The following is a 27996-nucleotide window of genomic DNA, read 5'->3' on the forward strand; positions in this document are numbered from 1 at the left end:
ATTGATGAAAGAACAGTTACCGAGAGAATCTAGGAGATGAATGACTTGTGAAGCTCTTTCATGGTAAATCAAGCAACACCACACTTGAAAGCATGGTCAAGCTTGAGAAACAATAAGAGCAGTAATCATTATGAACAACCTAGGATGGGCATTGCACTTGTATTTGAGTGGAAGGCAAGCACGCAAATGAGTCAAATCAATAAAAATAAATAAATAAGGCTTTGGATAGCAAACAAAGACACCCTTTGACGATGGAACATCATAGAGGAGGGACCTATATTTCAAACTAGGTAAGGATGCATGCATGTCATCTAACCTCCAAGCATTGCACAAATTTTTTGAATTGTTACACGAAAAATCCTCAATGAAATCCAGCAACATTGTGGACAAAGAAAGAATCATTGAGCTGATAATAACAGAGAATCATAGCTTTAACCCTGGAACAAGAAGAAGATGAGATGAACCCTATCATTAGGAAAATCTCAAAGAAATGAGAAGATCAACCTTGTCATCAAGAAGAGTCTTTAGGTCAACCCTGCAATTAGGAAGCACCAAATTTTCAAACCCCGCGATCAGGAATTATCAGGTCTACCCTGCAATCAAGAAGCACCAAGTGTTCCAGCCTATCCTGCCATCCCTTCAAGACTTCTCCAGCCAAGTCTTTTTGTCAGGTTGTCATATAGGATCTTAGGTTTACCAAGCCGTGGACACAGATTTTAGCTTCAGTCAAAGGGAATTGTTAGATGGGATTTCAGGTTGACCGAGTTGCACACACAGAGAGACTTTGATTCTGGTTAACGGGGATCGCCAAAAGGGATCTCAGGTTAGCCCAACCATATAGAGGATTTTAGTTTTGGTTAAGGTGGATCGCCATAAGGGATCTCAGGTTAGCCCAACCATACACAAATTTTGGTTCCGGTTAAAGGGATCGCCAGAAGGGATCTTGGGTTAGCTCAACCACACACAAATTTTGTTTGGTTCTGGTTAAAGGAGATCATCAGATGGGATCTCAGGTTAGCCCAACCACACACAAACTTTGGTTCTGGTTAAAGGGGATCGCTAGATGGGATCTCAAGTTAGCCCAACCACACACAGGATATTGGTTCTGGTTAAATTGGATCCTCAGAAGGGATCTTAGGTTAGCCCAACCACACACAGGATTTTAGTTTTGGTTAAAGGGGATCGCCAGATAGGATCTCAGGTTAACCCAACCATACATGGATTTTAGATTTGGTTAAAGGGAGTCGTCAAATGGGATTTCAGGTTGACCGAGCTGCACATAGGATTTTGGTTTTGGTTCAAGGGGATCACCAGATGGGATCTTAAGTTAACCCAACCACACACAGATTTTAGCTTTGGTTAAAGGGAGTCGCCAAATGGGATTTTAGGTTGACCAAGCTGCACACAGAATTTTGGTTCTGGTTAAAGGGGATTGTCAGATGGAATCTTAGGTTAACCCAACCACACATAAATTTTAGCTTTGGTTAAAGGAGTCGCCATATGGGATTTCAGGTTGACCAAGTTGCACATAGAATTTTGATTTTGGTTAAAGAGGATCGCCAGATGAGATCTCAGATTAACCCAACCGCAACACAGATTTTAGCTTTGGTTAAAGGAGTTGCCAGATGGGACCTCAGGTTAATCGAGCCACCAACATTAACTTAGCATTGGAAGAAAAGTGAGAAGAACCTTACCATTAGGAAATTCTCAAAAGAAAAAAAAAGTTAATATCATGCCGTCAAGAAGACCATTTTATTTGGTTCTAGTTAAAGAAGATCGCCAGATGGGATCTCAGGTTAACCTAACAAAAAAAAAGAGAAAAAAAAAGAAGAAAGAAAGGAAGTAAAAAAGATAAAGTAAAGAAAATAGAAGGAAAAAAAAAAAAAGCAAAGTCTTTAGATGAGTAGATCATTCAGCGAGTTAGGAAGATAAGTTTTCTTTACAAAGCTTACTATGCAAAACATTGAGTCTTGCTTCGTAAGCATTGTAAAGAGGGGGCATCTGTTGCTACCTAATTTTTACCCATATTTTTGATAAGTTTTGAAAAATCCAAAAATAGCAACAAAAAAAAAGGAAAACCCAAAAAAATTTATTCTTGATATATTTGCATCGTTTTTAACATTTTCAACGTCGTCTAAAAAAGAATTTAAATTTTCAAAGGTCTTTTTGAACATGTTTGACTTTTAACGTGTTGTTTTTAAAATCATTGATTTTTCTCATTGAGTCGATGTTGATACTGCTCGTTTTAAAAAAAAATCAAAATACAAAAAAATAAGAAAAATCAAATTTACAAAAAAAAAAAGAAACAAATTGAGGGACCAAGTTTGGGGACTTAGCAACATTTTTGCCTATAAATAGGAGTCTTCAAAATACACAAAAGGAAGGGGAATTTTGAAACAGAAAAATTTTGAGCAACCATAGAAAACCCTAAATCTAAATTTTCTCTCCAAGCCACAGTCGCAAGCGTCCCTTTCCTTGTTCCACAGAGGCTGGCCCCCCCTCCTTTTGAAAAAACAAGAGATCTCTCTCTCCCTCTGCTAATCTTCCCGACTTTCAACCAAGACCCGATCTCCCTCACTTTTCTCCTCCTACAATCATCGTCGAAAGAAACCCTCTCCCTTTGCCAAGCTAGCCATCATTGTTCCCCCCATTTTCTTCTCATCTTCAACCTTCAGCCCAACAACCCCCTTATTTCCTGTTCCTTTTGACAAAAACCAGAAAGAGAGAGAGTGCTCCTTCCTTCTCCCATAAACCAGCCACACACCCCACCTTCCCCCTCTCAATCGGTCTTCACCATCAGCAACAATAGCGTCGTCCTTACCAGAGATCCAGCAACCCACAGATCCCCATTTCTTCTCTTACCGTCGACCACAACAGATCTACCCCTTATCAGCATAGACCAGCCTCCGCCGAAACCTCTCAAGCGACACCAACCTTCGGGCGCCTACAGATCCACCGTTGTCCCTTTCCCTAACAATGACATCCCCCTCTCGGTCGTTTCTCCTCCTTATTGCTAGTTACCTGAAGTAGAGGAGAAGACTACGAAACCCAAAGAACAAATCTGTAGTGAAACAGGTCTGAAAAAGGAGAAAAGGAGAGAAGCAGACCTGAAAAACTAAGAAAGAAAAAACTAAAATCAATTGCTTGTTGTTTTTTTGGGTGTTTTGCAGGGCATCGCCAGCGAGGAAGGGAAGAAGGGAGGAAGCCGCTCCAGATCCCACAGTCTCCTGCCTTTTTCCTCGCAGTGGTGCATGAACCCACGTGTCGCCAATGGCGGTGACGTGTGGAGAAGACACGTCATCACTGTTCCTGTGTCTAGAAACCTACTAGCACTGTTCCCGAGGGTCTTTTTTTTAATGTTCAGACGTTGATGTGTATATTTAGATTACTGTTGTTTGATTTATTTTGATATTTTGTAAAATGAAAATGAGGGTGTGTGTGAGTATATTATATTAAAAAGGGATGTGTGTGTTTTTACTTTCTTTTATGTATGTTTTTGAATTATAAAATCGAAAAGATAAAAAAAAATTTATGTTTTGATTTGCACACGGTCAAGGATTGCAATCTTATACGTAAGACGTATTTCTGATATTAAAAAAAGTTGTTCGTTTTTTTTATTGACGTTAGATTTTCTTTACCTGATAAGATAAGGATCTCCTTACTAAGAAGAACTTTTCTTCTCTTTTTAATAGGCTAGTGACAAGAAAAATTATCAAAACTTCTAAACCACATCAAATCGCAAAACAGCTTACCTCAGGTAGGGTGTGCTAGGGGTGTTAATACCTTCCCTAGCCACAACCAGTCCGTTACCCGTGAATCTCTGACAAGACCACTAACGACCCGGCTTTTTCAGAGCCAGAGTCGATGGAATTTTTTTTTGTCCGGTTCTGGATGTTTTTCACCATATCATTCTGCAAATTTATAATTGCATTTCATTCATTAACAAGGCACAATCCACATAGGATAACGTAAATCAACATTTCTATTAAACATATTCTCAATATACATGCCCATAATATTTCATTTTTATACTCATAGGTTTACATTACATCATATTAACATACTCATAAATTCACATTCCTATTCTAGTCTCGTTATCATCACGAGTTCATAGGAGAGTGCCGAACAACAAGTTACACAACTAGTACCTTCTACTTTGGGGTTTTCACTCCCTCCTTGTTCTGAAATCGTGAGGCCACAACAAGCCAAGGAAGAATACTTCTCTTACCTCACATTTTTTACAACTTTAGAAAAGGTTTTGGTGACATGGTTCTTTCCTCAATCTTGATTTTTCCTTCTCTTCCATCTCTGTTGTATAGCGGGTCTATCACACTGCCTCTCCTCTCATGGTTTCAGTCATCAATGAAACTCCCTAGCTCTCTTCTTCTTCAAACACTCAGGCATGGAACATGCAGCTAGTGTAGGTGGGTCTTCTTCTTGGAGAGGGTGGTTATTGTTGCAGTCACAGCTGTTGGCCGGTTATGGGGAAGGGGTCTAGACTCCTTCTCCTTCCATGGCTTCGACCACTTCTATCTTTCCCTTGGTCACCCTTCTTCTCTAGCATTCAAAGGTGGTGTATGAAGCTGGGTATGCAGCTGTTGCAGGTAGATTTTTGGGGAGACAAAAAAGGTAAGAGCATGCAGCCTGTTTTGGAAAGAGTGCCCCTTTCTCTCTCCTTGCTGCATTTATACCCCTCTTAAATGCAAAGGGGTGTTTGGACGTTGGACCAAGGTTTTCCTTATCCCCCTTTGGTTATCCTTGGGTTGGTTTCTATTCCCATTCTCCCCTAGGGTAGGCCGGTCCAACATAATTTTTTGTTAAGTTTTACAGTTTCACTGTCGATTCAGAAATCGACAATGAGCATTGCGTCATTGCCAATTCATAAATTGATAGCCAAACTGTGCCGCTGTCAATTCAGAAATCAACAGCCAATTGTGCCGTTGCCGAATCAGAAATCGGCAGCCAAAAACTCTGTTGTTGCCGATTTATGAAATCAGCAGCGATGCTGGAGTCATTTCGGCTTTACTTCTCTCTCTTTTTTGGTGTTTCAAGACCAGTACACCCGGGTTTCCTAGTGACCTTGAACTAAATACTAGGTGGCGACTGCTCAAGAACAAGCAATTAACAAACAAAAATCGACATCGATGCCGCGCAGGCACGTGCGACATGAAGTATGGAGGCCTTCTCTTTTTTTTTGGTAAGTTGACGTATGTATTAAAAGAAGAAGATACAAACATTATAAGGGGCATACCCCAGATTTACAATGATAACAGAAACATAAAACAACATATGGCTACAGGCTAGCCACCGACCGTAAAACTGAAACCTCACTAGATTCGTTAGGGAAACCAATACAACCAGCTAACTAACAGATTAAGAATCTATGGTATTCACCCTCCAAGCTCGTTGGATCCTTGTGTTTTCATTTGTTGGTACGACATTCCTCATCAAATCAAGCTTATCACGAATGATACATTCGATTTGATTAAGGACCAAATTCGGAGTTCTAGACATTCCAGCAAAGATCCTTGCATTCCGTTCTTGCCATACATGATACACTGTAGCTGCAAAACTCAGTTTACGAGAAAAATTGACGAAACTCTTGCCATGCCAAGAGACAATGGCCCATCGAATCCATTCATTCCAGCCTTTTGTCATTCTTGGGATGTCGCATCTGTCACAAACATCCCACTAGATCGCTTTAGTATAGGAGCATTCAAAGAATAAGTGGTTGTGATCCTCATTGTTGCAGAGACAGAGTGAGCATCTATTGGGACCATGTATACCAAACCGATGAAGTTTATCTTGAGTTGTGAGTTTCTGTTGGACAGCCATCCATAGAAGAAATGAATGTCTTGGAACAACATTCTTGAACCACACAATGTCATGCCATTCAACCATCTGACGATGACGTCTTAGTTGTTCCCAAGCTACTTTGACCGAGAATCTGTGATTTGGCGAATCCAACCAAACTATCTCATCCTTTTGCCCCATCTTAGGATTAGAATTGGAAGGAAGGGCTTCAATAATGGGGTGCCAGCCAATAGCTTGGGTGGTAGGAGTTTTCCATTCTGAGTTCTGAATTAGCACATTCACCTTCGCGTTCTTGGCCATACCTGAATCATAGATGAATCTTTCCCTGTAAGAATCCGCGAGTGGGCTGTGAGGATGCCAATTATCAAACCATAGAGAGGTTATCATTCCATCTCCTATGATGTACTTCATCTTCGGCCATGCTAAGGATCTGAGCTTTAGAATCTTTCCCAAAGCCCAAGAGCAATTCTGTGGCGTCTTGATTGTCCAGAAATTCCTACCTCGCAACAGATTGGATCTGATCCAAGTAGACCATATTGAGCCATCTGAGTCATTGCACAGGTTCCAAATGTGTTTCAACAAAGCAATCTTGTTCCATTCTGTTATCCTTTTTATTCCTAGCCTCCCCTCCTTTTTTGGAAGGCATACCTGATCCCAAGCCACTTTAGCCCCATTACTTCTCATATCTGAACCTGACCAAAGAAAGGATTTCATAATTTGCTCCACATTTTTAATTACTTGCCCAGGTAAGAGAAAGAGAGATGCCCAATAGACCTGTATGGAAAATAAGACTGAATTAATCAGTTGTACCTGTCCTGCATACGAGAGTGTTCTACAAGTCCAATGTCGAACTTTAGAGGTGATTCGATCCACGAGGCCCTTACAATAAATAGCCTTGAGTCTGGACGAGAGAAGAGGTACTCCCAAATATTTCATAGGGAGCTCCCCCTCTCTAAACCCAAGAATATGAATAATTTGTTCCCTCTCAGCATTTAACACACCGCTCAAGAAGATGTAACTTTTGTTTGGATTTGGATACAGACCTGATAAATCTTGAAACTTTGTGAGCACAGTTCTAATCATACGAATTGAGTTTACATCCCCGTTGCTAAAAATCATCAAGTCATTAGCAAAACAAAGATGAGAAATTTTGTCCTTCTTGCATCTCCAGTGGAACTTGAATTCTTGGTTTGCACTCATCTTGCAGAATAGCCCCGAAAGGATTTCCATACATAGGACAAACAAATATGGGGACAATGGATCCCCTTGTCTCAGCCCTCTTCCCCCTTGAAAGTAACCTGCAGGCTCACCATTGACGTTGATAGAGAATTGACATGATGTAACACAAACCATGATCCAATCAATGACTGTTCTAGGGAATCCCATTTTTATTAACATAGCGTCAATGAAATCCCACCGCACCGAGTCATAAGCCTTCATCAGATCAACTTTCATAGCACAACGAGCAGGTCCCGTAGATTTATGATAGCCTTTCATTAGTTCCTGAGACAAAAGAATGTTATCACTGATTCTCTGTCCTGAGATAAAAGCAGTCTGATATGGACCAACTAAAGATGGCAAAACAACTTTGATTCTCCCAGCTAGAATCTTAGCGATGCATTTGTACACTGTATTGCAGCAAGATATAGGACGAAAATCTGTGAACCTTGTAGGATTAGCAACTTTAGGAATAAGAGAAATGGATGTAGCATTCATTTCTTTAAGCATTCTACGAGTCTGAAAGAAGGATCTAACAGCGTTGATTACATCTTCCCCAACTATGTGCCACATTCTTTTGAAGAAACCTGCGTTAAAGCCATCCGGACCAGGGGCTTTGTTGTTCTTCAAACTAAACATAGCATGCTTAATCTCCTCCCTTGTTACATCTTGTGCGAGTACATGCTGTTGCGTTGAAGACAGTTTCAAGTTAATTGCCAATTCCATCACTTCCTCGTTCAGAACCCTAGGCATCTGATCAACTCCTAACACACGATGGAAGTATGCAATTACTTCTGATTTGACTGCCTCGTGTCCTTCGACAACCTCTACATCCTCCCTTGTAAGTGATAGAAGCTTATTTCTATTTTGTCTTCCATTTACTGATTTGTGAAAGTAGCTAGTATTCTGATCCCCCAAGCTAAGCCATTGTATCCTTGCTTTCTGTTTGAAAAAACTCTCTTCAGCCCTGACGGTAGAAGCGTATTTATGAACAACATCCCTTTCTCGCATGCACAAAATTGGATTCTCATGCGCTGTATGCAGAGCCTGTTGAGCCTTATCCATTTTATTTTTTGCATCTTTCACTCTATCTGAAAATGTTGGAGAAGTGAGCCATATTGAAAAGTTTCAATTCCTACTTTAGCTTTCTTAGTTTGCAACACAGCTGATACATTGGACAACCCCCCGAATTCTGATCCCATACCTTCCTCACCAAGGGCATGAAATCGTCATGATCCATCCACATATCGAAGAATCTGAATGGTTTCTTTATGTTCTGATCATTGCCAATAACCTTTACCACCATAGGAGAATGGTCTGACATACCCGAAGGCAAAAATCTCGCTTCCGATAATGGAAAGTTCAGATTCCACTTCTCATTGACAAGCACTCTATCTAGTTTTCCGCATAATCAGATTATCAGGACATTGGTTCGACCAAGTATAATGCATACCTGAATACCGAAGATCATCTACTTTCGCTTCTCGAATACATGTATCCAATCTGTCCATAGTACCAGCCCACGTAGTAGACCCTCCTAACCTGTCCGACTGGTTGCGGATAGCATTAAAGTCACCCATAAGAATCCACGGGGTTGACTCCCATCCATCACTACGACTCACAATATCAGACCATAATGCCTCACGTAAGGAAGCATTATTGTCTCCATAAATAATTGAAGTATTGAAACTGATATTGGTAGCTAATATAGTACAGAAACATGAATAGCCTGGTCTGACATTCCAAAAACATCCACCTTCACCGTATCAGCATTCCAACAAACCCAAATACGCCCACGACAAGAGAAATCATAATTATACAAGAAGGACCAAGAACGCAGTAGAAGTTGAGAAACATTATCTTTATTCTTGTCTTTAACTCGAGTTTCAACCAGACCAAAAAGAGCTATCCTCTTTTGATGGATGAGCCGACGCAATTCTGAATGCTTTATAGGATCATTCAAACCTCTAATATTCCAACATCCAATAATCATAGGAAAATAGAGAGGAGTACAAACAGCAACACAAAGATTACCTTGACGTGCCTCCTGGAGAGGAGCCAGATTTCTTATGCTTCTTTGAAGAGGCTTTTGAACCCGTTTTCTTTTTCTCTAGAGAGTCTCTAGCCTTAATAGCTAACTGATTAACAGTTTCCCTTTTGGTGGAATTCAGGGTTTGAGGGGTTGTCAGGATCGTTGATGTTGACTCCTTATCGGTTTGTTCCCCATCTGTATCACCTCCCATTGCGTCCATATCTTGATCTAAAGCAGTACTTGCAGCCCCTTGCTCCTGTTTCATGTCTTCTCATAAACTCTTCAAGACAAGAGGAGAGGAAGGATTTTCATCTTTATGACAAGCAGCATTGTGCACATCTGATGCCGCATGATCAATCATCTTACAATCAGACATATGTATACCAGATGTTGAACAACCATTCTCATTACAATTACCCACTTTAGATGCCAAGGGAGCATTCTCCCCACTCACAGAACCCTTGTTTCGTTTACCAACTACCTGCCACTGAAACTGATTCTGCTTGTTATCCGCAGATTTAGAGTTCATAGCTCCTAGATTCCTCTTACCCTCTGCCACCACTTTAAGATTATCAATGTTATTAGTAGCACATAGCGCTGTGGTGTGTCCAAAGACATTGCAATTACTGCACTTCGACGGTATCCATTCGTACTCAGCTGAAATTGTTATGAATAACCCATTTGGACAGCGAAGATCATATTCCTTAACCAACGTCTTCGAAGCATCTATCTCAACGCAAACTCTTGCGTAACTAAGCCTTTTACGCAACAATGTTGTATGATCCGCATGAAGGGGGACTCCAATAGCACTCGCTACACCACTCAACCCCTTAATAGTCCAATACTCGAGAGGGACATTATACAGCCGAACCCATACCGGAACTCTAGCCAAATCATCTTTCAAAAATTGCATGTTCGGCTGCCAATGTTTAAGCACCAAAGGCCTGTTGGCCATGTGCCATAGGGCTCTTTCCAGCACATTAGTGGCATGATCAACAGAATCAAAATTGAAGATGAAGAAACCATTATCCGAAGACAAAACTTCTGATAGACCGTAGGAGCTCCATATTCTTTTGGCAATAGAATTAACCACGGGATACGGTAATTTCTGCCCCACAAAATGACCAACTAGGGTGGATTTCCAAAATTCGCAGCCATCTTCAAACACATCAAGTGGAGGAGCTACTGTCACACGACCATCCGTCATTATAGGGGGAGCAAAGTGCAGATTACGGACTGAATTAATGCCAAGGGTCTTGCTACCCTCATTGTCATCAACATTAGAACCCTTCAAAGCAGTTAAAAAATTCAATTTGGGTCTAGGTTTTAGTTGTTCTTGTTGATGAGACCCTACCTTCACCTCATCAACTTTAGAACCCAACACATGGTTCATTTCTGGAACAACAGTAGAAGCTTGGACAGTAGAGTGGTTCTCTATACTAACATCAGAATCAGCTTGAAATTGAGAAATCCTCATCCCATGGCTATTCAACATATCTTGCAATTCTAATCTTAATGTATGTCCAGACTTAACTTGATTGTGTTGTTCAATGTTAGAGCTAACCATTGGAACATTTTCCACAGAAGAACATAGAGACATTATGGTAGCATACAAATACTAGAGAGAACAAAATTCTAAAAAGATAAACTGAGTCCAAGAAGCAACCTAAACTCAGAAATAACAGCAACCTAACTCATAAACAACAAGATGCAGAAAATTACAGAATTACGAGGCCAATATCTCCCAGCACACTGATTATAACAATGATCCGTTCGGTCAAGATGTAGAGTAGGTTCCGAAGAACAACATACTCAAAAATGTTAACGATCCAACAGTGAACAAAAGAGATCAAGCTACGACAAACCACTCTGAAACTAGCAAGAAAAAATGAAACTTTTTCCAAAGAACTGTGATTTAATCTTCACATATGGCGAAGGCCTTCATGTCTATGATAGCCATAAGAGAAATCATGAAGAAAATCCATTCACTATGCTGCAACTTCACCACTTCTCCATAGTTCCAGAACTGAAAATGCAGAATAGTAGAAATATTGCGAGATCAATATCTCTTACCGCGTTGATTGGATAACAAATCCGTTCGGTCAATGTTGAGAGAAGGTTGGAAGGAACAACATAGTCAGAAATGAGAACAATCCAATGGTGGACGGAGTAGATGTAGCTCCGACAGCACCACACTCTCTCTCGTTCTCTCTCTCTCAAAAGAGAAACAAGCCTAACAGGGCTAGTATGGGGCCGAACATTGTATGGAGGCCTTCTCCTATTGCTACAAAAGAAGGGTCTCAATATTATGTTTCTTTTATTAATGATCATACTCGTTATTGTTGGATTTATTTAATGAAACATCATTTTAAATTCTTTGAGATATATACAGTCTTTCGAGCTCTTGTCAAAACTCAACATTATGTTGTTTTCTTTGTGATATATACAGCCTTCCGAGCTCTTGTCAAAACTCAACATTATGTTGTTATCAAATGTTTTAGGTGTGATTTGGGTGGGGAATATATCTCTAATAAATTATGTGAGTTCTTTGCCTTAGATGGAACCATTCACCAAACTTCGTGCAGATACTCCTAAGCAAAATGGTGTTGCTGAAAGAAAACATAGGCACATAGTCAAAACTACTCGTTCTCTCTTGTTCTCTATTTCTATTCCTAGTGAGTTTTAGGACGAAGTTGTCCTTATTGCTGTAAGTTTGATTAATACAATCTCATCTTCTCATAATTCAGGTTTTTCTCTTAAAAACTTTTATGGGTATGTCCCTTATTATTTCTCCTTTAGAGTTTTTGTTTGTACTTGTTTTGTTCTTCGTCCTCATGCAAAACGCAGCAAGTTGTCCTCTTAATCTGCTATTTGTGTCTTTCTGGGTTATGGTGAAGTTAAAAAGGTGTATCGTTGTTTTGATCCAATAACTTAGAAACTTTATGTATCTCGTCATGTTGTCTTTCTCGAGCATATACCTTTCTTTTCTATTCCATCCACTACTCATAACTTGACTAGATCTGATATTATTCGTATAGATCCCTTGTTTTGAGGATTCTGATAGTTTATCATCTCATATTTCTAGTACCTCAGATACCTTTCTCATGTTCGACCAATTTGTACTCATCATTCTGTAGGTACTAACAATCTGACACTTTACTCTCCAACACACCTGGAGTTCCATTCTCATCTGCAACCCCCCAAGCTTCGTCTAAGATTGTGGATCCACCTCTACGTTTGTAAGTCCATAAAACTACTAAAAATTGCTTATTCTTGTTATTCTTCATCCTTTACTTCTTTTTTTAGCTTATGTTCATTGTCTCTCTGAGCCCTTTCTATAAGGAGGCAATTCTTAATCCTTTTTTGCAGCAAGCTATGGATGAGGAATTTACTACTTTGCATTAGACAAATACTTCGGATTTGATTCCTCTACCTCCTGGTAAGAGTGTTGTTGGTTGTCGTTAGGTGTATAAGATCAAGACTAATTATGATGGGTCTATTGAATGATACAAACCTAGGTTGGTTGCAAAAGGATACTCTCAACAATATGGTATGGATTATGAGGAGATATTTGTCCCAGTTGCAAAAATGACTACTATTTGTACTCTTATTGTTGTAACTTTGGTTCTTCAGTGACATATCTCTAAACTTGATGTTAAAAATGCCTTCTTGAATGGAGATCTTCAAGAAGAAGTTTATATGGCACCCCCTTCTAGTGTTTCACATGACTCTATGTATGTTTGTAAGCTCAAGAAAGCATTATATGGTCTCAAACAAGCACCTCGTGTAATTTTTAAAATTTTTTTTATTATGTTACTTTTATGTGCTTCTTTTTTTTATTATCAAATAATTAAATAAGTAATAAATTTCACAAAATAAAGTTATTATACCTAATCGAGCTCATGATCCAGGTGATAGGTTTGGTGGGTTGACCTGGGTCAATCCAAAATATTGTTGTCTCTATATTTAAGAAAAAAGTTAAAACAACATTCTCTTGATTTGTCAATCCGAGTCGACCAGATCAAACAGGTCACATCAAATCAACTTCAACCCGCTTTAATTTGAAATTGGGTCAGGTAATGACTCTACACAATGAGTCTTCGATGTCAATTAAAATAAATTAATTCAATATATATTTGGGATATTATTTTATCAAATACCATTAAATTCTTTGTTTGTTTTTTAATGATATAATAACATTTTTTTATAATATAGTAAGCACTCTTTTTGTACAACCCTTCATGAATTGTATTTGTTTTGCTTAAATTTTATTTGGTTGTTCTCATGTGCATCTTTATTTTTATTATTTCATAATTAAATAAAAAATATATTAAAAAATAGTTATTAAACCTAATTGGATATGTGACCCGGATCGTGAGTTTGACGAGTTAACTTAGGTTAACGCAGGTTGATTCAAAACATCTTCTAAATGTTTTTTTCAAAAAATTAAACAAAGTTGTCTTGAATGGTTTTAAGTCAAATCGTGTTTTAAAAATTATTGTTAAAAGAAAAGGAAAAACATTGTTTCAATAGAATTAAAATTATTACTCTCTTAAGAGCAATGTTGACATATAATTAAATAAAAAATATTAATGGCTCTCCATGACACGAGCTCATATCTTTTAATTTGTATTTATCTCTTAGTTTCTTGATTTAGACTTTGATTATTGTTAACAATTTTTTTAATATTTATTGGTATATATAATTATCAATTATTTTATTAGACATACACGTCAAATTTTAAGTTCACAATTAAAAAACATTGTGTTAAAAAAACTAAAAAACTTTAATAGTCTGAATTTTTATGTTAGAAATTATTTTTATTTTTATTTACAACAAAGTTGGGCTAAGTTCGTTAATTATTACAAAAATAAACTAAAAGGAGTAGTCATTTAACTGTTCATCATTTATTATGCAGTATCTCACTTTTTTGTGAACCGGAACAATTCACTTTCTCTAGATTTTTATTTTGATCCTCAAACCTTTTTTTCCCATAATTGTATCATTTTGAGCTCAAATTGAAACCTAATCAATTCTTATTTTTAAGAAATGGTGAAATTAAAAGATAGAGGACCGATATGGAAAAGGCAGGGAATATAGGTGGTGACTTCTAGCTTTGAACAAAAAATTTTAGTTTGGTCACCCCTACTTTTCAGTTCATAAAAATTTAGTTCCTTTAGTTATCAAAAATTCAATTTTCATACAATTTTTTTATTCTTTTTTATTTTTCAGTCCTTGGTTTGTGAGAAGAGAGAAAGAGTCATTAGATTTTAGTGTAGAGAGAGAAATTTGTTGTTTACACCAATTCCAACAACAAAAATGGTTGATCTTGGTGTCAATGACTTTCATTTAATGAGAGAAGTTTGATTGTGGTTGTTTAGAACCTCAATATTTCCTAAAAAATCAGATCAAAGTCGAATAAATTTTTTTTACCCGGTTTTATTGTGTTTTTGGACCTTTTTTGGGTTTCCTAGGTTGATAAATTGATTTCTAGATGTTTTTAAGGGTGTTTACAAGGTATTTTTAGGATAAAATGGGTTGAAATATGAGTTTTTAGGTCAAAAAATACTTTACCATAATTTTTCAACTACCACTATGGTGGTCGAAATTTGAGCGTCATTTAATTATTATTTTTTATAAAGGGGGTTGAATGACAAGTCATTTGCTCCTTAAAAAGATATATAAAAAAATAAAATTAGGTCTTGATGCGCGCACCTAAGCTTGAAGACCCACGTGTTAGGGTTTTTTTTGGCATTTTTTGTTTTATTTTTTAATAACTTTATTATTTTATCGTTCGGTAAAAAATAAGCTTTAGAAAAAAAAATATTAAACCTAGCTGAATCTATGACCCGGGAGAGTTTCCTCTATATTTGTTGGTACCAAATTATCAACAACACTTCTATTATATGTCATTACAACTTCCATCTTGATCCAATCATCCTGGATCACATCTCATTCATCAAACAATCTCTCAATACTTATACTCATCAATAAATTCAAGTCTCATAATATCAATTAATAAGTCAACATAAAAGTATTACTAAAACAATTTGAAAGATAACAATTTCATCACTAAAAAGTAATAAATGCTAACTAACTACATATATGCATTTAGACTAAATGAATACAATATTAAGATTAAGAGTCATATTGTCTTAAAACATCTAATGTATTCTACCACCTTATATTATAAACTATCTTATCATTTTGAAAATGATTTAGACATAGTAACAACTATACATTTATATAATTCATCCAACACAAAGGTAATACATCTATTACATACTACGCATCTTCTACTTGATTTTTACAACACAAAGGTAATACATCTATTACATACTACGCATCTTCTACTTGATTTTTACAACACAAAGGTTTTCAAAGAAAATAAAGACATAAATATTACATTCCAAAATGATAATTCATAAACAGAAAATTCCTACATCTAACGATCTGCATCACCTCGCGGTGTACTTGTTTCAACAATACCATATTAATCAATTTACTCAATATCTTAATATAATATTAATTATTTACTCTTAACCTTTGAAATTCAATACTTCTAACTTCAATCAATTAATGTAGATAATCTTTTTAAAACTTAAATATCCAACTAACTCATCTCGATTACCAAATAATTCTAACACTTTCATATAATTACTCATAAATTTGGTTTTCCTTCATCGGTTACCAATAAATCCGGTAATTCCATCCGAATTACCCATCATCTAGCTAACCTCTTTTGTTAGCTAATCAATCCGGTAATTCCATATGAATTACCCTATATCCGGTTAACCTCTTTGTTAACCAATAAACCCAGTAATTCTCTTAATTATCCAAGAAATCCAGCTAACCCATTTTGGTTGCCAAAATCAATCCGGTAATTTCATATGAATTACCCAGCATCCGCTAACCTCTTTTGTTAGCCAATCAATCTGGTAATTTCATACGAATTACCCCATATCTGGTTAACCTCTTTGTTAACCAATAAACCCAGTAATTCTCTTAATTATCCAAGAAATCCAGCTAACCCATTTTGGTTGCCAAAATCAATCCGGTAATTTCATATGAATTACCCAGCATCCGCTAACCTCTTTTGTTAGCCAATCAATCCGGTAATTTCATATGAATTACCCAGCATCCGGCTATCCTCTTTTGCTAGCCAAATAATAATCCCGGTAATTTCACATAAATTACCAATAATTCTCATTTGTAATAATCACTTAATTTATTCATTTGCTTCATTCTTTTAACATCAATTAAATACACAACATAGTATTTAGAGAAAACTAATAATTATAAATTAAGGTGATGAATCATCTACCTTTTGCTCATGATGACCTAACTCCTCCTGTCTGATAATTAGCTCTAGACACAACTCCTGAATCAATCAAATGTCATTATATCATTAGTCCAATATTTTTCTTACGTGCCGAAACGCAAAGCACGTAATTTTTTATTTGTAATTTGTTCTAATAAAAATTCATTCTCAAACATAACATCATTATTTTACATACAACCACATATTTAAATCAAGTTACTGCTTTTCTTGTTTTATGTTCATAATTCCTCCATCAAATAATCCTTCTATTCTTTATGCCCTCACATCATATTATTTATTTTATCTAAACATATATAAGAACTATATTCAAACACAATCTAAACATCTTGTCTTCATGCTTTCTTTTAACTAGTTCATTTCTCTTTTAAATTGAATTTACTTATTTTTTCTCAACTTCAATGCTATTTCTTCATTTAGTCTTTCTTACATATTTCAAATATCATGATTAAACATAGTTTTCTAAACATTAACATCAAAACTCATTCTTCCACTTTTACTTCATTTGGCCAAATGTGATGTTCCTTTTCCTCCCCCAAATTTGTCTTCATTTACTTGTTATTTCAATTTGTTTTCATTCTTCCACTTCAACTTCATCATTTTTCCTTCCCCTCCTAATTCCCCCAAATTTCCATAAGAACCCTAAGTTCAAGAATCAAGGATTTAAGGGAAATTAAAGAAAAATTCCATGAAATTACTTCCTAACTCAATCAAGTAAGCTTAAAAACATCTAAATCAAACATTAAATCCAAACTTCTCATGCTTACCAATTGACTTTCTTCCTATTTTTCTTCTCTCCCAAAGTTAGCCAAATTCCCTCTCTCAATCCTCCTTCCTTCACTTGATTCTTCCTTAGATTAGTATTTTATAAGTTGAACTTTGCAAGTTAACAAGGTTATTCTTTCAATTTTCTTATTTTTTCCTTACTTTTCTCTCTTTCTCTCATGTTTTTTTCTATTCTTTCTTCTCACATTCTGCTTCTACCCAATCGGCATCTTATAAAAGAAAGGAGAGCTGATTTGTTTTATTTTTTAATGGCAAATAACCATGTTACCCTTAATGAATCTTTTTGCTTTTATTTGATGGTCCTTATTTTTTTTGCTAGCACTACCAAGCTCCGTTCATCCTAAAATTTTAACCAGATTTTATTCAATATATTTTAAGGTCCTGTGTAAAATTTTAACTCAATTTGATGGTCGGATTGAAAATAACATCTAATAACGTAAAATAGATCAAATTGTAATTTTTCGTCAAATTTCCGAATTTCTCTAAAAATTATGAAATTTTAACCCAAGCTAAGGTATCATATTAGAAGGCTCCATGCAAATTTTCAGAATTTTCTGATAATCTGATTGAGAGTTATGAATTTTTGTTTTGTTTTGCATAAAACTAGTCAATTTATGATTTTTCACCCAGAGGGTTTACTTTCTCCCCTCCTAAAAAAAACTTTTTTCCTCGAAATTTAAATTCGTACCTATGCAATAAAATAATCCAGGATATTTCTTCTTCATTTCTGACTCTCTCTCCCAGGTTTCTTCTTTTATTTGAGAGTTTCTCCACAATACTTTTCCTAACGACACCTTTTTATTTCGTAATTCCTTTATACTTCGGTCCATCATTTGCATAGGTTGTACCTCCATAGTTAAATCTTCCCGTATTCCATCAAAATTTGTGGCAAAATTTGTGCAGGATCTAGTCTGTTTTTCGCAATATCGAAACATGAAACACATTGTGTATCCTATCTAAATGTGGTGGAACAGTATTTGATAGGCAACCGTCCCAATTCTTTCTATAATCTTATATGGCCTGATATACCTAGGTGCTAATTTGCCTTTCATTCCAAACCAAATCACATGCTTCCATGGAGAAAATTTTTAAAATACCATATATCCAATTTGAAACTCTAGAGGTCTCCGTCAATTATCTGCATAACTCTTTTGTCGGTCTTGAACTTCTTTCATCCTTTCCTTTATCACCTTCACCTTATCAACCGTGATCTTCACCAGTTCAAGTCGCAATAATTTTCTTTCCCCAACTTCATCCCAACATACTGTAGTTTGACATCTTATTCCATACAATGCTTCATATGGTGTCATGTCAATAGTAGATTGATAACTATTATTATAAGTAAATTCTACTAATAACAAGTGATCCTCCCATTGACCTCCAAACTCTAGAATACAAGACCGCAAAAAATCTTTCAAAATCTAAATTTTCCTTTCAAATTGCCCATCAGTTTGTGGATGAAAAGTTGTGCTTAGATTCAATATGGTACCCAAAGCCCGTTGTATACTTGGCCATAACCTTGATGTAAACCAAGGATCCCTATCGGAAACTATAGAAACTGGTACACCATGCAATCTCACCACCTCTTTAATATATAATTGAGCTAGTTTTTCAACCGAATCCCCCATCTTCATAGGCAAAAACAAAGAAGACTTTGTCAGTCTATCCACGATCACTCATATGGCATCATGTCCTTTCCTACTTCTTGGTAACCTAGATACAAAATCCATAGTGATATTCTCCCATTTCCATTATGGAACCGGAAGAGATTGTAATTCTCCAATCGGTCATTGATGCTCTACTTTCACCTGCTGACATATAGCACACTTGGCCACGTATTTTGCTATCTCCCTCTTCATTTTTGGGCACCAGTAACTCTCCTTCAAATCTCTATACATTTTCATGCTCCCTGGATGAATCACCAATTTAGACTCATGAGCTTCTTTTAAGACTTCACCTTTTAAAACCTTATCATTAGGTAAATATATTCTTTTTCTCATCATTATGAGCCATCATTTGACACTTGAAATAAAGTGTCTTGGCCGACTTTTACATTATTCATTTTTTTCATCACTTCAGGATCTTCACCTTGAGCTTTTCAAATCTTTTCTCTCATGTTAGATTGTAGCACTAACGTTGCCAGTAATATTCCTCCTAAAGTCACATCCAAATGCACATTTAGCCCACCTAGTTCCAAGAGTTCTCTATCACCTTGCACTAGTAAACCACCAATAAAAGCTTTATTCTTCCAACTCGGAGCATCTGCCACCACATTTGCTTTTCCTGGGTGATAGTCAATAATACAATCATAATCTTTGATCTGCTCCATCTATCTTCTCTATCGCATATTCAATTCTTTTTGTGACATCAAATATTTTAAATTTTTGTAATCTGTAAAAATTTGTACATGTACCCCGTATAGATAATGTCTCCTTATCCTCAAAGTAAACACCACAACTGCCAGCTCCAAATCATATACCGGATAGTTTAAAGGTACAATATGATTTTTAAGTGTTTGAACTTATTGATTTTTAAAGTTGGGTATTTGAACTTTATTTTTATTCGAATAAGTATATTCTTTTATTTTACACGATAAAATGTCTAATTGGATTTATTTTAGTTAAATGTTTAGTGTCAATAAAGAGTGAAAATAAAAAATTTATATACATGAACTAGTGTGTTTGTTAAAAAATTTCTTGTCACAAATTAACTAACAACATTAATATCTAGTATTCCGATTTGCATGCCCAACACATAAACAATTACTTTCATGCATTTCTTATATCTTTCTAACATCCTTGGTATACAACACAAGATATTTCCCAGCAATGATTATTTTTAAGTAAACACCACAATTGCCAGCTCCAAATCATATACCGGATAGTTTAAAGGTACAATATGATTTTTAAGTGTTTGAACTTATTGATTTTTAAAGTTGGGTATTTGAACTTTATTTTTATTCGAATAAGTATATTCTTTTATTTTACACAATAAAGTGTCTAATTGGATTTATTTTAGTTAAATGTTTAGTGTCAATAAAGAGTGAAAATAAAAAATTTATATACATGAACTAGTGTGTTTGTTAAAAAATTTGTTGTCACAAATTAACTAACAACATTAATATCTAGTATTCCGATTTGCATGCCCAACACATAAACAATTACTTTCATGCATTTCTTATATCTTTCTAACATCCTTGGTATACAACACAAGATATTTCCCAGCAATGATTATTTTTAAGATTTTATAAATTCAAAGTTAGCTTCATAAGAGCATGCACACATAAATTTGTTTACATGTTCATGTTTCAACACATCATAACCTCTTATATGATCCATACTTGTTTATTTTAACATGCAATACATAATTCAACATTAAAAGTGACCCCCCCTCATCTCCTTCATGTCTGGCCGAAGGCTTCGACCTTCCCTCACCCATTTTGTTCTTCAATGATTTCTAACATTGTCAAACATTCTTCTTTGCCTCCATTTCACACTTTATTCTTACTTCTATCTACCCCAGAAAAATCCTCAAAAACCCTAATTTAAGAGTTAAAACTTTTGTACAACACTTACCCAATGTATTAGAAATTGTTCTAGGAAGGTTTCAGGTTTATCCTAGTTGTGTTTTCTACTCCCAAAAACCTCTTCTCCCTCATATTTTATTTGTCACTTTCCACTCCTCCTCTACTGCCCTAGCCTCCTCTCTTCCTTTTCCTCAATTTGTTTTGCTTTTAATGCTTTAATCTTCACTCAAACCTCTTATTTTCTCTCATGTGTTTGTTTGCATATGATTTTCTCCACTTGTTCTTTGGAATAAAGTGCTGAAGAGAAGAATATCTCTTCCTTTTCCCCTCCTCTCTATTCTGCCATCAACCCTATGATTCTTCTAAAGGCTAACATGTTTCTTTCTTCTTTTTTTGCTTTTGTTCCTCATTTGTTTATATATTTTCAGTTTAGTCCCCTCACTCTTTTGTCTTTACCACATTTGATCTCAATTTCTCCTTATTCACTTATATGTGTTTCTTACTTCAAGTTAGAGCTCTTGTCTTTTAGCAATGGGTTCTTCTCTATTTACTAAATCTCATGCATTTATGTTTTGGGGGTTTACAGAAAATACCCATAAATGTATGTCTTTTTGTTTTGTCTTTTTCTAGGGGTGAAGATAATCTTTTACTATATTCTAAGAAACAAAAAGAAAATACCAATTCTATTTTTTTTTTTGCTGGGTTAAATAATTCATTTTACTGCTTTGAAAAACTAGAAAAGAGCCCTCCCATTTTGGAAATCAATTGGAAATCCCTGTCGTGGGCTAGTCTCTCTCTACTTAATCCCTAAAATCTCTCCCATTTCTCATCTTCTCAACTCCCATTTTGTTATCATCCAAACCCTCAAGTCCTCAAAATGCCCCAAGCAGAATTACGAAACAACAGCCTTGAAATCAAAGAGCCTTCTCATAAAATCCCCAAGCTCTAACAAAATGGTGTCCACGAAGCTGCTCCAATCCCATCATCTCTCATGAAAGTGAAAAAGCTCTCTGAAAGCGTTGTTTTGCCCTCTAGGTGCTCTCTGCTTACCGCTGGCTATGATCTCTCCAGGTATTAAGCAAAACCCTATTTTAGTGTTTTTGTTTTTTGAAGGATGCAGGATTATTAGCAAATTCATGGGTTTTTGTTTCTAGTGTTGCGCAGTGCCTCAGTGACAGGTTCCAGCTAGAGGAAAAGCCCTCAACTTAATCAAGGCTCTAATACCATGTTGAAGAACCATCTTAACCCAATAACTTAAGCTTTTATATGAGGTCATAAGATACGATTTATATTATTCTCTAATATGCTATACCCAAAAGAACTTATGCTTGTATTGGTAAATCTCACTTCGTACTTTAAATTTATGTTCACAGATGGTTTGGTTTTGTTTCTAAAATTAAGTTTTATTGTTTTAGAACCCCGATCGGGGGTGCTGGTGTCATAGATGCTGATTACAGAGGCCCTGTTGGGGTTATCACTCTAATGTTGATTTCGAGTCAAAGGTTGGCGATAGAATTGCGCAGTTGATTCTTGAGAAAAGTGTAACTCCTGATGTCATGGAAGTCAAGGATTTGGATGCAACTGTGAGAAGTGTTGGGATATCTGATAATCAAATTTCTACCAAATGAGCCAATTGGTTCAGATATAAAATATATAAAGAAATCACAATGTCGAATACGCAACAGCTTTCCTCGTCCCATTAGATTGGGAATTGAGCGCACCATGTAAAAGTGGAAATGGAGCTTGCTCATACACTTAACTTTTCCTTTCTTTTCTCTTTGGCTAAATTGTTTTTTTTAAAAAAAAATTAATAATAATACTCAACTAGCAAATATCCCTGAACTGATTTTCCAATTATCTTTTCAATTTACTCCTAAACAATAGATTCGACAAAGAAACTTATAAAATAGAGAGAAAAACCTTAACCCTTCTTCATCGTCTATTTACAACTTATTCTAAGTTTGCAAGTCATAAAAGAAAAGGTAAATAAAAAAAAAGTCCCATAAACCCATACAACAAACCTAAATTGAAAATCCTAATTAAATATACTTTGTTGCTGCCGCTGCTGATACTGATGTTGTTTGAGCTCGAGCTCGTGCTCGTGCCCGTGCCCGTGCTCGTGCTTGTGCTTGTGCTCATGCTGCTGTTATTGTTGGTTGTACCGGTGTTGGTGTTTGTGTTGATGGCTGCTTCAAGTAGCGGTTCTGGTGTTGCTACTAGTGACTGAGTCTGCTTTAATAAATTAAATGGGCTTTTGTAGGTGAAATATGCAAGAATATTTTCGATTTATTTGTCTAAAAATAATGATTCCATGTATTTCAAATATTGTTGATAAAGATGTTAGATTAAAAAATTGAATATTTCTTTCTATCTTTTTTTATTATTATTATTATTAATAGAGACATAGAGAGCGATTCAAAAGATGTTAACAAACAAAATGCGTAGTGATGTTTTAAAACCCATCTTCCCATCCAAACACATAAATTTAAATTTAAATGCCAAATCAAAGGAAAGCTCAGGAATAGCAGAACACTTGGCTGTTGAAAACTCGAAATACCAATGAAATGCACGTAAATTTTGTTCTTACCTGGCTACTTGTAGAGAGTCCAAAATCATAAACCATGGTGAGATCAGTCTTGAAAAGTCCAAATGATCGCTCAGAACCAGGTCCAGGTTTCAAGTCTTCGTTATAAAGAGCAAAGAGGTATGTATCCACTTATTTTCCTGGCATGAGTGGAGTGCCCACCATCGATCGAAGGTGTGCAATCAAATTGCCATTGTAAGCCTTGGCATTCTCAATGCTTGGCCCTACGTCGTTGTCATCTCCTTTAAATGGCCATCCAGTCTCAGCCACCACAATCTCAACATTCTTAAATCCCATAGAATTCAGTGCAGAATAAACTGCATCCACCTGCAATTGATTAAACCACTTGTTAGTAGCATTTTTATTAGATCATCTATTGATACAAAATTTTCGCACTTGCAATTTGATTTACTCTCGTGCCCGTGCCCGTGCTCGTGCTCGTGCTGCTGTTATTGTTGCTGGTGGTGGTGGTGGCGGCGGCTGCTGCTGGTGGCGGTTGTGGTGCTGCTGCTGGTGCCTGGATCTGTTTCAATAAATTAAATGGGTTGTTGCAGGTGCAATATGCAAGAATATTTTGGATTTATTTGTGTAAAAATGATGATTCCATGTATTTCAAATATTGTTGATAAAGATGTTAGATTAAAAAATTGAATATTTCTTTTTATTTTTTTTTATTATTATTAATAGAGACATACAGAACGATTAAAAAGATGTTAATTTCCTAACAGAACAAGCCTATTCCAAAAATCATAATGTTTAGGATAGAAAATCAGGATCTTTTTTGTTCAGAAGTTAAGTTCAAGGGGCTTTTTTTATTTGTACAATTTGGCGTTTTTTAGTGATATTTTAAAACCCATCTTCCCAACCGAACACAGAAATTTAAATGCCAAATCAAAGGAAAGCTCAGGAATAGAACACTTGGCTGTTGAAAACTCGAAATACCAATGAAATGCACATAAATTTTGTTCTTACCTGGCTACTTGTAGAGAGTCCAACATCATAAACCATGGTGACACCAGTCTTGAAAAGTCCAGATGATCGCTCAGAACCAGGTCCAGGTTTGATCAAGTCTTCGTCATAAAATGCAAAGAGGTATGTATCCACTGATTCTCCTGGCATGAGTGGAGTGCCCACCAACGATCGAAGGTGTGCAATCAAATTGCCATTGTAAGCCTTGGCATTGTCAATGCTTGGCCCTACTTCGTTGTCATCTCCTTTATATGGCCATCCAGTCTCAGCCACCACAATCTCAACATTCTTAAATCCCATAGAATTCAGTGCAGAATAAACTGCATCCACCTGCAATTGATTAAACCACTTGTCAGTAGCATTTTTATTCGATCATCTATTGATACAAAATTTACGCCTTGCAATTTGATTTACTCTCACCTGAGCATCGAACATGTTCATGTATTTGATCTTAGTGTTTCCATCCATTCGTCCTGCATTCGGCTGGAAAAGGCAAAAAGCAAGAGTCTCAGGCGTTGTATCGCTTCTGTAGGCATAGTAAGGGTAGGGATTGATTGCGAAAGGCGAACCATTCGCACTATTAAACTCCAACAAGCCCTTCATCAGATCCCCATAACTTGGATCAAAGCTTCCAGAAGAAGGTGGCTCAGACTGCTTAAGCACTCCCATCGAATGAATTGTGGAGACCTTAATTTTACCCCCGAGCGATTCATCATTTAGAGTATTCTGTACATTTTGCATGGCTGGTAAGAGCTTGTTCATTAGATTCTGGTCATTGGAAGTCATGACCTCGTTGCCAACAGTGATGAGGATGATATTGCTAGCTGGATAGAAGGGAAGCACGTTTGTGTTGATCCAGCTCTTGGCGAAATTGGGATCAGAGGCTAGTCCTGGAATGTCGCCATTTGCAGTGCCGATAACAATTCCAATTCCAGTGTTGGCTAAGGCTTTGATTATGGCGGGGTCCGATCCATATAATCGGACCTTTTGGATTGAAGTGGATTGAAGAAGCTTTGCGGTGGATGATGGTGGTGGAAGGTTGTCCGCAACTTGGCCATAGTTTATACCGATGAATGCTTGCGAGTCTGCACAGAAAGCAGCAAAATTTAAAGCAGATGATCAAACATCAATTTTTAAACGACAAAACAGAACACCAACATTTTTTGTTTTCATAGCTGAAATGAAGACAGCTCAGTTAAGGTAAATTCTTTAGAAATGGAAGGTTGGCGATAGAACTGCGCAGTTGATTCTTGAGAAAATTGTAACTCATGATGTCATGGAAGTCAAGGATTTGGATGCAACTGTGAGAGGTGTTGAAGGGTTTGGATCTATTAATAGGAGAAAACACCTCTTTTACCCTCTCACAAATACCTCACAACTTTTTGGGGTCACTTTTTGTGAAACCCTGAAAATTTATAATTTAAATATGCAGATGTGCAAACCCTCATGTAAACGTAATACTGAAAGTGATATGATTTCAATGAGTGATGGAAACCAAGATTAGAAATAATAGATAAATGATGATATATAATAGAAGGGATGACCTACATCAAATAATAGGACTTAAGGACAGAGAAATTGGTAACGTGTTTTGATGGATAAAATAATGAGAAAAATGACCAAATGTTTCTAAGAAATAAGGGAGGTAATAAAGAATACATTATAATAAAGGATAGTGCAATGAAAAGGGTAGGACTGAAGGTGCAAGCACCGATTAAAAATCAGTGACGTTATTTTGAAAAGGTAATAAGCCCGATAAATAAATAAAGGTGGAATTTCTAAAATGAATATATTCCAAAATAATAAAATGACCTTAAAGGTTTAGAAGGTAAATTGATATGATTTTATGTGAAGATTGAACAAGAAAATTTGAATCGTTGACGAAAAAGTCATGAACTAACCAATTTTACATTAGGAAGCAGAGCTCTCAATCCAATCGTCGGATCGGGATGCAATTTTGCATGAAGTTTATTAATATGTTTTCCTACCTTGGTTAAAGATCTCATCCTAATCGGAGTTCGATAAAGACTAATGATTTAAGCAGAAATAAACCAGATAGTTTACATGAAAAATAAAATAAAATACATAAAGACATAAATGAGGGACAAAATTGTAATTAGGGGAAAAGGTGCCTATAAAACTGCAAAGAGGCCACCAATTAAAAAAAAAAAGGTGAGACACAATAGAGAAAATTCGGCTGGAGAGAGAAGTGTAGAATTTGGAGAAACCAATAATGCTTCGGTGGCCATATACCTGGAACCCACCGTTGGATCATGCTGAGGTTTTGATATATTGTTCTTCTCACACTCCTATACTAACTGACTGGAGGGATTGGAAGGAACACAATCCGTTGGATAGAAATCATCATCAAAAATTGTCTGGAAAACAAAAGGAAATACACCTGCAGGGCAGGTTTCGTTTATGTTGAACAGTAGCTCGTTTATTTTCAGGTTAGCTCGGTTTTATTCAGATCTAGGAAGATCCAACCGTTGGATCATTTTGATTTTCAGATATATTGTACACAACTCTATGATATTTAGTCTGACCGTTGGGGTTAAAACAATAATCAGAGATTGATGACTTATTGCTTTTTGAATCCATTGCTAGTTTTGCACTACCAGAAATTCGCTAAATACCAACGGATTTACCGACGGAATATTTATGTCGGTAATTTGAGGTCGAAATTACCGACGGAAACTTTTCCGTCTATAATTCAGTCGGTAACTACCGATGGACCCTTTTCCGTCTGTAATTCAGTCGGTAATTACCGACGGAAATTTTCCGTCGGTACTTACCGACAGAATTACGGACGGAAAAGTTTCCGAATTAAAAAAAAGGCGGGTCGCTGACGTGGAGGTTTTGGCGGGTTATTTTTTTCCGACGGATTCAAAACGACAACTCGTACAGTGACGTGACCGGTTCGCCGTTTAAATTGCCGATGGACTCACCGAGGGATTTGAAATGGCAGATCCGTACGGTGACGTGTCTATGTTTCCGTCAGAATCACCGACGTAATCACCGACGGATATTCCATCGGTGAAACCGTTGGTAAAAGTTAATATATGTCAGCTCTGCCGACTCTCTCGTCCCCTATTTCTCCTTCTTCTTCCTAATCCCAACTCTCCCCATCTGCAAACAACTAGCCCCCCCTCCCCCCCAAAAAAAAATCTTCCTCATATCAGCACAACAAGTTATATTTCTTGAAGTTTTGTGGTCACAGCATCCGTGTTCTGATTTACCGAAGGATTTTATCAATTTTTGTAAGTAATTCTTTCTTTTTAAATTTTAACATTTAATTAAATGTCAATTTTATCGTTTTTTTAGTATATGTATTTTGTTAGTAAATGTAAATGTACATGTTTTATTGTTATTTCTCAAACAAACTTGTAGTATATGAATGTATAATTCTATACCTGTTATGGTTTGTTTTAGATTTTGTAAGATTGTATTTTTTTGTAAACTGTTAAAACTTTATGGAACTACCGAATTACATGTGCTGTTTTGAAATAATTAATAGCTTACTTAATGGGTCCGTTTAAAGTTTTGTCAATGGTATTGCGGAGTGGTAATTTCTGTAAATTTATATATTTTAATTTGTATGGACGTTGATAAATGATAATGAATATTTAATATTTAATATTTATGAGAAGTTGTGATTGGTTTGTTGGATAATCTCGAGGCAAAGTAATATTTTTGCAAGTTTATTTACCTAACTTAGTTAATTAATA

The 27996-nt window shown here is 36.2% G+C and overlaps 1 pseudogene; it reads right to left on the minus strand.

The window, feature by feature from the left end:
- Positions 1–2594: 2594 nt before the first annotated feature.
- Positions 2595–26869, minus strand: LOC127904288 (glucan endo-1,3-beta-glucosidase 7-like; annotated as a pseudogene).
- Positions 26870–27996: the final 1127 nt, after the last annotated feature.

Source organism: Populus trichocarpa, chromosome 14, assembly GCF_000002775.5.
Source record: "Populus trichocarpa isolate Nisqually-1 chromosome 14, P.trichocarpa_v4.1, whole genome shotgun sequence".
NCBI lineage: Eukaryota > Viridiplantae > Streptophyta > Magnoliopsida > Malpighiales > Salicaceae > Populus > Populus trichocarpa.